General features: G+C 48.1%; 1 long non-coding RNA gene across 1 annotated transcript; it reads right to left on the bottom strand.

Moving 5' to 3' along the window:
* Positions 1–286: 286 nt before the first annotated feature.
* LOC123334183 lies at positions 287–2545 on the bottom strand. Its single transcript, XR_006552016.2, has 2 exons — positions 1942–2545; positions 287–1755 (listed from the first exon to the last, which is right to left on the bottom strand). It is a non-coding gene; the product is annotated as an uncharacterized LOC123334183 (long non-coding RNA).
* Positions 2546–9030: the final 6485 nt, after the last annotated feature.

Genomic DNA, 9030 nt, shown 5'->3' with positions numbered 1-9030 from the left:
GATATTTAGATATTTTTCAGGAAATGAGTTCATGATCCCCATCTTTGCATCTCCTTCTATCTAAAAAAGCACTAAACCCCTTCGTGATGACATCAGCTCCTCCTGACTAGCAGAAAGCCTTTTGTAAAATAAGGGCTTAATTGCATCAAACTCCCCCTTCACCAGAATCTTATATCTTGACCTTGCCCCACTGCCTCTTTGGAGCAGGCTCTCAGGGCTATCTGAGGGGCTGTCTCCCAGGCTGCAGTCCTCATTTTGCCCCAAATAAAACAACCTGCAACTCTCACGTTGTGCACCTTTTAGTAGACATCTGTGTGACTGGTGTCCTTGTAAGAAGAGATTAGGACACAGACACACAAAGAAGGCAGGCCATCCGAGGACACAGCGAGAAGACAGCCGTCTGCCAGCGAAAGAGAGGGGCCTCAGAAGGAACCAGCCCTGTGGACCTGTTTATCTTGGACTTCAAGCCTCCAGAACTGCAAGAGATACAACTCTGCTGTCTCAGCTGCTACCGTGGGGCATTTTGTTTTCTGTGTGCTCAGTCTCATCTTGTTAGAGTAGCCCTAGCAAACTCACACCGTGATGGATTCTGCTAACTTGTCCCCCTCCCCTGACAATTTAAGCACCACCCAGCTGTACCAGCATCTCAGAGGGGACTTGCCACCCCACCCCCAGCCGTCCCTACTGTATGTAGTTCCTGTTCTGGGGAGAGGAGAGGGGGAGTTTGTCCCCTTCTGATGCCTGGATGTGTCTTTACAACTCACCTGTGTTCTTGATATACCATAGAGGAAGTAAATTCCGCTAATGAGATTTCCCCCAGAGAATTCTGATCTATTACTATTAATGTGATTATCAGTGTTATTATTAATCAGGGCAATAGCTGGCAAGCGTAGAGCACATTAGGGTTTCTGCAGAGTTTGCCCAAGTATTACCTGCCCCAGTACAGGGCAGGTGTGACAAGCAACATTTGGCCCACCTCTCTGAGTCCAAGGTCACAGGGCTGCCCAGCAGTTAATGTTCAGGGAGATGGGCAGGGGTCTCCTGACTTGGTCCTCTGCTCTCCCTGCCCCCACACAGCTACCAATGGCTCCCTTTGCTTCCTGAACCGGGCAAGTGGACACAGCTTAACCAGGGTCCAGCCATGGGGCATCGGAGATCCCGGTGTGGCCAAAACTGCAGGTTGCTCTCTATGGGAAAAGGAAAGGGGAGGGGCTCAGGGAAGGGCAGGAGGGGAAGGTGGGATCTGGTCTCATCTCCAGCTCAGCCCCATGGGCCACATTTGAACCCTAAGGGATGATGCTGAAGGCAATGCTCCCTAGGGGCCTGAGCTGTGGGGGCAGAGTAGTGCTTTGGGGGCCCCCAGGACCCCCTCCCACTCTTTGAAGTACCGTGACGCCCATCAGAATGAATCCTCGGGTGGCCTCGGTTCCCTGGGGTGGGGTGCTGGCTGGGGTGGGTGTTCTCATGCCGTATCTCAGAGGTGCAGGGTCTGCAGAGGACCCCTGGGATGGCGAGCAGCATCAGAGCGCAGAGAGACCCTTGGGGGCTCCCAGAATTGGGGAGGGGGAAGTTTGGAGGAGGGACTGGGACCTGGGGCTCTCAGTGGGAGCCAGAGGCCTCGGTGAGCATCGCTTTGCTGTCAGTCTGGTTGAATTTTGCCGCCTGGCGGGTGAGGCCCTGGAGTTCAGGTGATGTTGTCAACTGGCTGGCTCCAGCAGGCAAGTCAGACAATCAGAAGAGGGGCGCTTCTTGCTCCTATTAACCAAGAGCATCTGAAAGTCACGAACAAACTGCTTTCTCAGGGCTGTCCTGGGAAAGGGGGTGAGCCCTCAGCAGGAAGGAGAGATGTGACCAGGCACCTCCCGAATGAGTCCCTGCCCCATGCAGGGCCCACCCTCCCGGCCGCGGAGGGAAAAAAAAATTGTCCCAGGATGGTCTGACCTTGTGCGAGTGGAGGATCCTTTGTGTCCCAACTCCTGTGGGATTCCGGCATCCCTGATGACCCTTTCTACAGTTTACACTCGGCTTTGTTGCTGGCCATCACGTGGATAAACAGGATCTGGAGGCGAGAGTCTCCAAGGAAACGAATGGGGTTCCTCCCTCTGCGGGGTCGCTCGCATGTGTAATTAGCGCTTTTGGTCTCTGGTGGGTCGCTCTTCCTTATTCGAGTCCAACTTTATGTCCTGGCTCTTAATCTTCTTCACCCCTCGATGGGCTTGTTCTCTGTCACCTGAAGGCCGGCACTGCAGGTCAGCTGTACCTGGAGTTAACTGAGACCCAGACCTGGTCAGATATGGGGAATAATGCGGCGGGTCTGGGAGCCCGGAGGCGCAGTGAGCCATGCATCCGGCCACACTGATATGGTCCTAGGGATTGCTGGTTTTGTGAAACATGCAGGACAATGTTCTGTAAACGTTTGTAAAATGAGCTGGCTTTCCTTCCTCTTTCCTCCTTCCCGCTTCCTCCTTCTTCTTGCCTCCTAGGTCCCACCTCCAACACTTTTCTCCCTGATCCACCCCCACACCTGCACACACATCCAACACCTACACACTCCTCCACACATGTACACACACATGCACACCCCTACACCTGCACACACACACCCTCAGCCTCACACACCCCTGCACACCCCCACACCTTCACACACTCACCTGCACATACCCCCACATCGGCACACACACACCCTCAACCTCACACACACCTTCACACCCCCACACCTGCACACACCCCACACTGGCATGCACACCCTCCCACCTGTAGGCCTGTTCATCACTGGGCCCCGGGCTCCCACTGGGGAAGACAAAGAGGCTTCCAGGCCCTCACCATCCTGTGGGGCAGAGGGGGCCTCCCCAGGACCTCCTTGGGCTGTGTGGTGACTGGATGCTCTCACCTCGGCTCCCGCACCCCAGGACCACAGCTGTAAACAGTGATCTCCCTCTCTTCACTTTGAGGTTGATGCTGCATTTTGGAGTATTTCACCCAAAGAATCCAGCAGCTGGCCATTGCTGGGGCTTCACTGAAACAGTAACCTCTGTGAAGGGGCAGACTATCAAGGACAGGGCTGCCACACCCCCCACCATGCCCAGGAACTGCCCTGTCTCCCTGGGAATCCCCCTGGGGGGCAAGGTCCCCAGCGGAGGGGTGGCCCCACCAAGCCCTGCAGCCCTGTGTGTGTCACTCACACGCACACACTCACACCCCGAGCAACAGTGGGACCCCCACAACTGAGCTGTGGCAGCTAATGAGGCACTTTATAAGCCATGGAATCAATTGGAAAGCTGACTTGCCCATGGAAGAGAGATATAACAAAATAATTAGGTCTGACAAAAATGCCCACGAGCAGGAGAGAATGTGACAGGGCTGACAGCTTGAATCAGTGGCTTAAAAATGCAGAAGCTGGGATTTGGGAACTGAGGGCCTCTCCCTGGCCTGGCTCTGCTGGCTCTGAGAACAGGGAACAGAATCTTAGGAACAGGACACGTATTACAAGATTTAAAATGCTTCTAAGATATGAGCCTGAGAACCAGTCAAGGGATCTGGGTCATGTCTGCTGCAAGAGTCCCGGGATGGACTGACCACTTGTCTGCAACTGGTCCTGGGCTGGGGCACAGGCCCTGCTTGGGAAGGGGTCTAGCATGCAGACCCCAAAGCAGCTGGGGACAGCGCGATCCAGGGCGTGGATGCAACCTGATGGGGGGAGTCCATCAGACCCTGGGTGTGGCACCAAAGAGGGGGTTCAGGGTAAGTTAGAGCCTGGTTAGGAGATGACACAAAAGGACGGGAACCAGGAAGATTGGGGTAGGTGAGAATGGCAGTGTCAATAGGGGGCTAAGACAAAGCGGCCCAGGGAGTCAGCTGTGAACAAAGAGTCAGCTGGAAAAGAACGTGCAATGTGAGAGCTGTGAGCTAAGTTTTATTTGGACCAAACTGAGGACTGTAGCCTGGGAGATAGCATCTCAGTTAGTCTTGAGAAGCTTCTCTGAAGCCTTAGGGGGCAAGGTCAGTAGAGACATGATTTTAGTGGAGGGGGAATACAGGCAATCAAGCACATATTTTTGCAAAAGTCACAAGGAGCACATGTCACCATGAAAGACTTTAGTGCTTGTCTACATGCAAGGAAATGCAAGAATTGGGCTCGTAAAATCTTCTCCTGGAGATACCGATCTGAAGACCTGTTCTGTCTCATTCCCGGTCTCTACCCTGAATTTCTGTCAGTGCGTGTTGAAGGTCAGCAGTCCTGACAGCTTGTGAATTAATCCTCATAGAGGCAGATGGCAAAGGCCAATTTGTAGTTTGCACAAGGGGGCACTTGTGGGAACCTTCTCCTGCTGAGTGCTGACTGCGGTTCGGAGCCGGCCAACTGATCAGAAATCACTGGGGTGCAGCTTTAAAGGGGCTGCAAATCAAATCCTGCAGAGAAAACCAACAAGAGAATTGAGAACGGATATTAGCGTCAGAGCAGCCATAGAGATGGGAGGTGAGTGTGTGCGGAATGGAAGTCAAAGTGTATAGAGTTGGTAAAATTCAAACCCAGATCCAAGTTCTGAGTCATTTTATCATGAATGGAGTGGTTCAGTCTCCTAGAGGGAGGTGAGCCTGTGGGGAGCCCAGCACTGTCCTCCCTTTTGATGGATGCATGGTTAGGTTATCAGAGAACAGTGGGACCTTGGGGAATTTGCCAGGACTCCCATGGGTGGCACATCACAGCATCTGCAAGTGTCATGAGTCTCCCCTGGGCTTGTGCACAGAGCTGAGCATGGGTAATGAGCCATCTGATGACTGGCTCAGAGCCTGCTTGGTTCAGAAGCATCCCAGCTCGGTTCTACCTTTGAGTGGTCTCACAGCCCCCAAAGCAAGCACTTGGGATAAAAATCCCACCAAGGATGCAGCCTCCTAGTCATGGATCCCCTCAGACATCTTTACCTGGCCACTGCATGTCTCAGTTTGCCTGACAGAGTTGGCTTAGAGCCTATGATTCTGGCTTAATTAATTGTGACTCCTTTCACTTTCAACACAGCCTCAGTTTATATGATGAATTATGTGGCCATTTCAGTGTAGACCTCCACATTGCCAAACCAAATGGTCATTTTTAGCCTTCTCTTTACCTGACCTCTCAAAAGAACGTGCCCCAGTTCATTACCTCCTCCTCCTTGAAATGCTCTCTTTCCTTGGCTCTGCACACTGTACCTCTATACCTGCTTCTATATAGCACAAGGTGTGGTTGCCATAGTGATGAGATTCTGAAACTAGGCAAGAATTTTTGACATGCTGTGGCTAAGATACATTTCTGGTACTTTTAGTTGATCCTTGTCAGGATTATTGGTTAGACGCAAATAAAATGAGCTCTGGATAGTTTAAACAAAAAGAATGAGTCTTAGAAAGTTAGAGAAACTTATGGAACCAATCGGAGTCTACAGGCCCAGGCTCAGGAAAGCAGGAAGAAACCAAACAAACACCACTACATGGTTCAGAAGGGAATTGAAGGGAAGTTGAGGAGATAGTGAATACGAAAGGGAGTTAGCGAATAATAGGTATGGCAAAATAGGATCAAAGGATGGGTGTATTCTTAAGAATGGGTAGGGCATGAACACATTTATTGACAGAGAAAAATATGCATGAAAATGAAGGTTTTTTGGATCATAATGGAATTAAACTAGAAAGTAATAAAGTTTCTGGGGAAAATCTCAAATATTTTCAAATTAAACCAGAAGCATGTTTCCAGAAGCATGTTTCAGAAGCAACCATGAGTCAAAAAGGAAGTCACAAGGGATATTAGAAAATATTTTGAACTCAGTGGGAATGAAAACAGCATATCAGGTTTTGTGGGACGCAGCTAAAGCAGTGCTTAGGGGGACATGAATAACACTAAGTGCTCATATTAGACAAGAAGAAAGATCTCAAACTAATCATCTATTTTTCCACTTAAAGACATGTAAGAAATGAGAAAAAAAAAAAAAAAAAGTGAATTAATCCCAAAGCAAGCAAAAGGAAAGCACTAGTAAAGATAAGAGCAGAGCTGATAAAGTTGAAAATAGACAAACTAAGAAAGATCAATGAAACCAATTTATGGTTCTTTACCAAAGACAGCGTAAAAGAAGAGTGTGTTTGGTGTCTGTGTGGAGCTGAGGATGGGGAAGGGCTCCGTGACTAAGTGATGAAGAAATATCTGACTCACTATTTTTCCTTATAAAATAGTAGGTGTGGAGGTCTGCTGAGAGCTGAGGATCTAGAACTGGTGGGGACGCGAGGTTCCGGTGTATTTTCTGGAGAAATGGGAACTGTAATTGTGCTATGGCCTATTGCTGCTCCCACAAATTACAGTAAAATTAGTGGCTTTCACACACACACAAATTGCTTTTTTTATGGTCCGAGAGATGAGAAGTCTAAATGGGCCCTGCTGGGCTAAAATCAAGGTGTCAGCAGGGCTGTGTTTCTTCTGGAGGCTCTAGGGAAGAATGTTGTCTAGACTTTTCCAGAACGTGGAAGTGACCCGCATTACCTGGGTCAGTGCCCCATTCTCCAGTTTCAAACCAGCAGTATCAGCTTCTAATCTCTCTCTGTATCTGACTGGCCTTCACCATCGCTTTTCCAGCTCTGACTCTGACACTCCTGTCTTCCTCTTATTAAGGAATATAAGGACCCCTGCAAATACATTGGCTCACAGAATTGCTGCTGTTGTTCCGTCGTGTCTGACTCTTTGCGACCCCATGGACTTCAGCACATCAGGCTTTCCTGTCCTTCCCCATCTTCTGGAGTTTGCTCAAACTCATGTCCATTAGGTTGGTGACGCCACCCAACCATCTCATCCTCTGTCACCCCCTCCTCCTCCTGCCCTCAATCTTTCCCAGCATCAGGGTCTTTTCCAATGAGTCAGCTCTTTGCATCAGGTGGCCAAAGGATTGAAGCCTCAGCCTCAACATCAGTCCTTGCAGTGAAGATTCTGGGCTGATTTCCTTGAAGGCTCACAGAATAATACAGGATAATCTCCTCCATCTCTAGGCCCTTAATCACATCTGGAAAGTTTATTTTGCCATCCAAGGTAGCATATTACGGGTTTGGGGAATTAAGACAGGGCCATCTTTGTGGGTATTATTCTGCCCACACAGTCGACAATCAAGAACAAGTGAAAGAATTGGGAAGAACGCTCAAGTCCAAGGGGCCTGGAGACCTTGAACTGGTTGTGTCCTGAATCTGCAGTTTAGGACATTTAGGAATTGAGAGAAAAGAACTAAGTTGTCACAGCTAGGACAGAGTAGGCATTTGCTGGGAGTATAGCAGAAGGACTGGGATATAGACACCAGGAGTTTTAATGAAATGGTGCCTTTAGGTAGGGAGGGAGGGAGAATACTCACAGAAATAGAGGAAAGAAATGTAGCCAATGGGGATAAAATGCATAATCCAGGGCTTTAGATATGAAAGTTCAGTTCAGTTCAGTCACTCAGTCATGTCCAACTCTGCAACCCCATGAACCGCAGCATGCCAGGCCTCCCTGTCCATCACCAACTCCCGGAGTTCACTCAGACTCACGTCCATCGAGTCAGTGATGCCATCCAGCCATCTCATCCTCTGTCGTCCCCTTCTCCTCCTGCCCTCAATCTTTCCCAGCATCAAGGTCTTTTCATACAAGTCAGCTCTTCACATCAGGGGGCCAAAGTATTGGAGTTTCAGCTTCAACATCAGTCCTTCCAATGAACACCCAGGACTGATCTCCTTTAGGATGAACTGGTTGGATCTCCTTACAGTCCAGGGACTGTCAAGAGTCTTCTCCAACACCACAGTTCAAAAGCATCAATTCTTCGGTGCTCAGCTTTCTTCACAGTCCAACTCTCACATCCATACACGACCATTGGAAAAACCATAGCTGTACTCTGTCCTAGCTGTGACAACTTAGTTCTTAGATATGAAAGGTGGTATGATAAATGGATACTAATAAAAAGAAACAGTCTTAACATAGAGGATCTTCTCCACTGTCATTCTAACAAAGATCAATTCATCAGGCTTAATAGTAGAATTTTTTGATGTCATATCTTTTCCTTTAAGGAATGCAATTTAATCTACTCTTGATATTGGTCAAAGGTCTTAGAATAAGTTAGGAGTCTGCTCTCTTTTGCAGTAATTTATCATAGTCCACCCTTACATCTGTCAGAGATAATCTTGTCCCTCCAACATCTTAACAGATACTGTTCACCAAAGACCCAACGGGGCCATTTTGATTTATGTTCTGTGAGTGATACTTGAATCTAAAAAGGAGACAGCTTATTAATATGGTACAGGATATTTTTTTTTCCCAACCAGAAAGGAGAACTTGGTGATTCTTAGTTTTGAGGGCAGGGTTATGTGTGTAAGGAATGTTGGAATAGTGTTGGGGGAAGTAGTTATGAATGTTAGATAATGGTTCTCTACAATTTGTATAAGAAATGGGGAATTTTGGGGTCTGTTTTTCCCTTTCTTTTCATTTTAGACACAGCAGATTGGCATCTGAGTTTGGATGCTGGGAACACCACCTACCTGCTAGTGAACTTGGATATCTTTGCCTGTATTTCCTATAGAATGGGAAAAGCAGAAGTACACCTTTTAGTCTTATGGGGACTCGAGTTAATATTTGTGAATGACTTAAAATAGTATCTGGCACAGATATGCTTGTTAAATAAAATTTAAAATGTATCAAGAATGAGATTCACTGAGAAAACCTTGTAAATGCATCAGAGAAAACCGTACTGGTTTAGAGTCGAGAGCGACTTACGTGCTTTTTGACTCAACCTGGATGAGTGTTCATCCATGGGTCTTCATATGAGTCAAATGTTCTTGACAATTTTCTCTACCACATCAGAGATAGTGTTTCCCCTTCATTTGCTTTGAATTGCAGAAAGTTGGCATTTCAAACAATCTGTGCTGTTGATCACCTTCTACTTGGCTGAAAATGGAACCTCGCCAACCCCAAGGCAAACAGCTAATTAGGGAACCTAAGCCTTTGTATGTGCTGCAGTCTAGATATTACTCATCAAGTCAAGATGAGGGATGTGGCAGGGG

This window comes from Bubalus bubalis, chromosome 6, assembly GCF_019923935.1.
Source record: "Bubalus bubalis isolate 160015118507 breed Murrah chromosome 6, NDDB_SH_1, whole genome shotgun sequence".
Taxonomy (NCBI): domain Eukaryota; kingdom Metazoa; phylum Chordata; class Mammalia; order Artiodactyla; family Bovidae; genus Bubalus; species Bubalus bubalis.
This window is presented reverse-complemented; position numbering and strand designations above follow the sequence as displayed.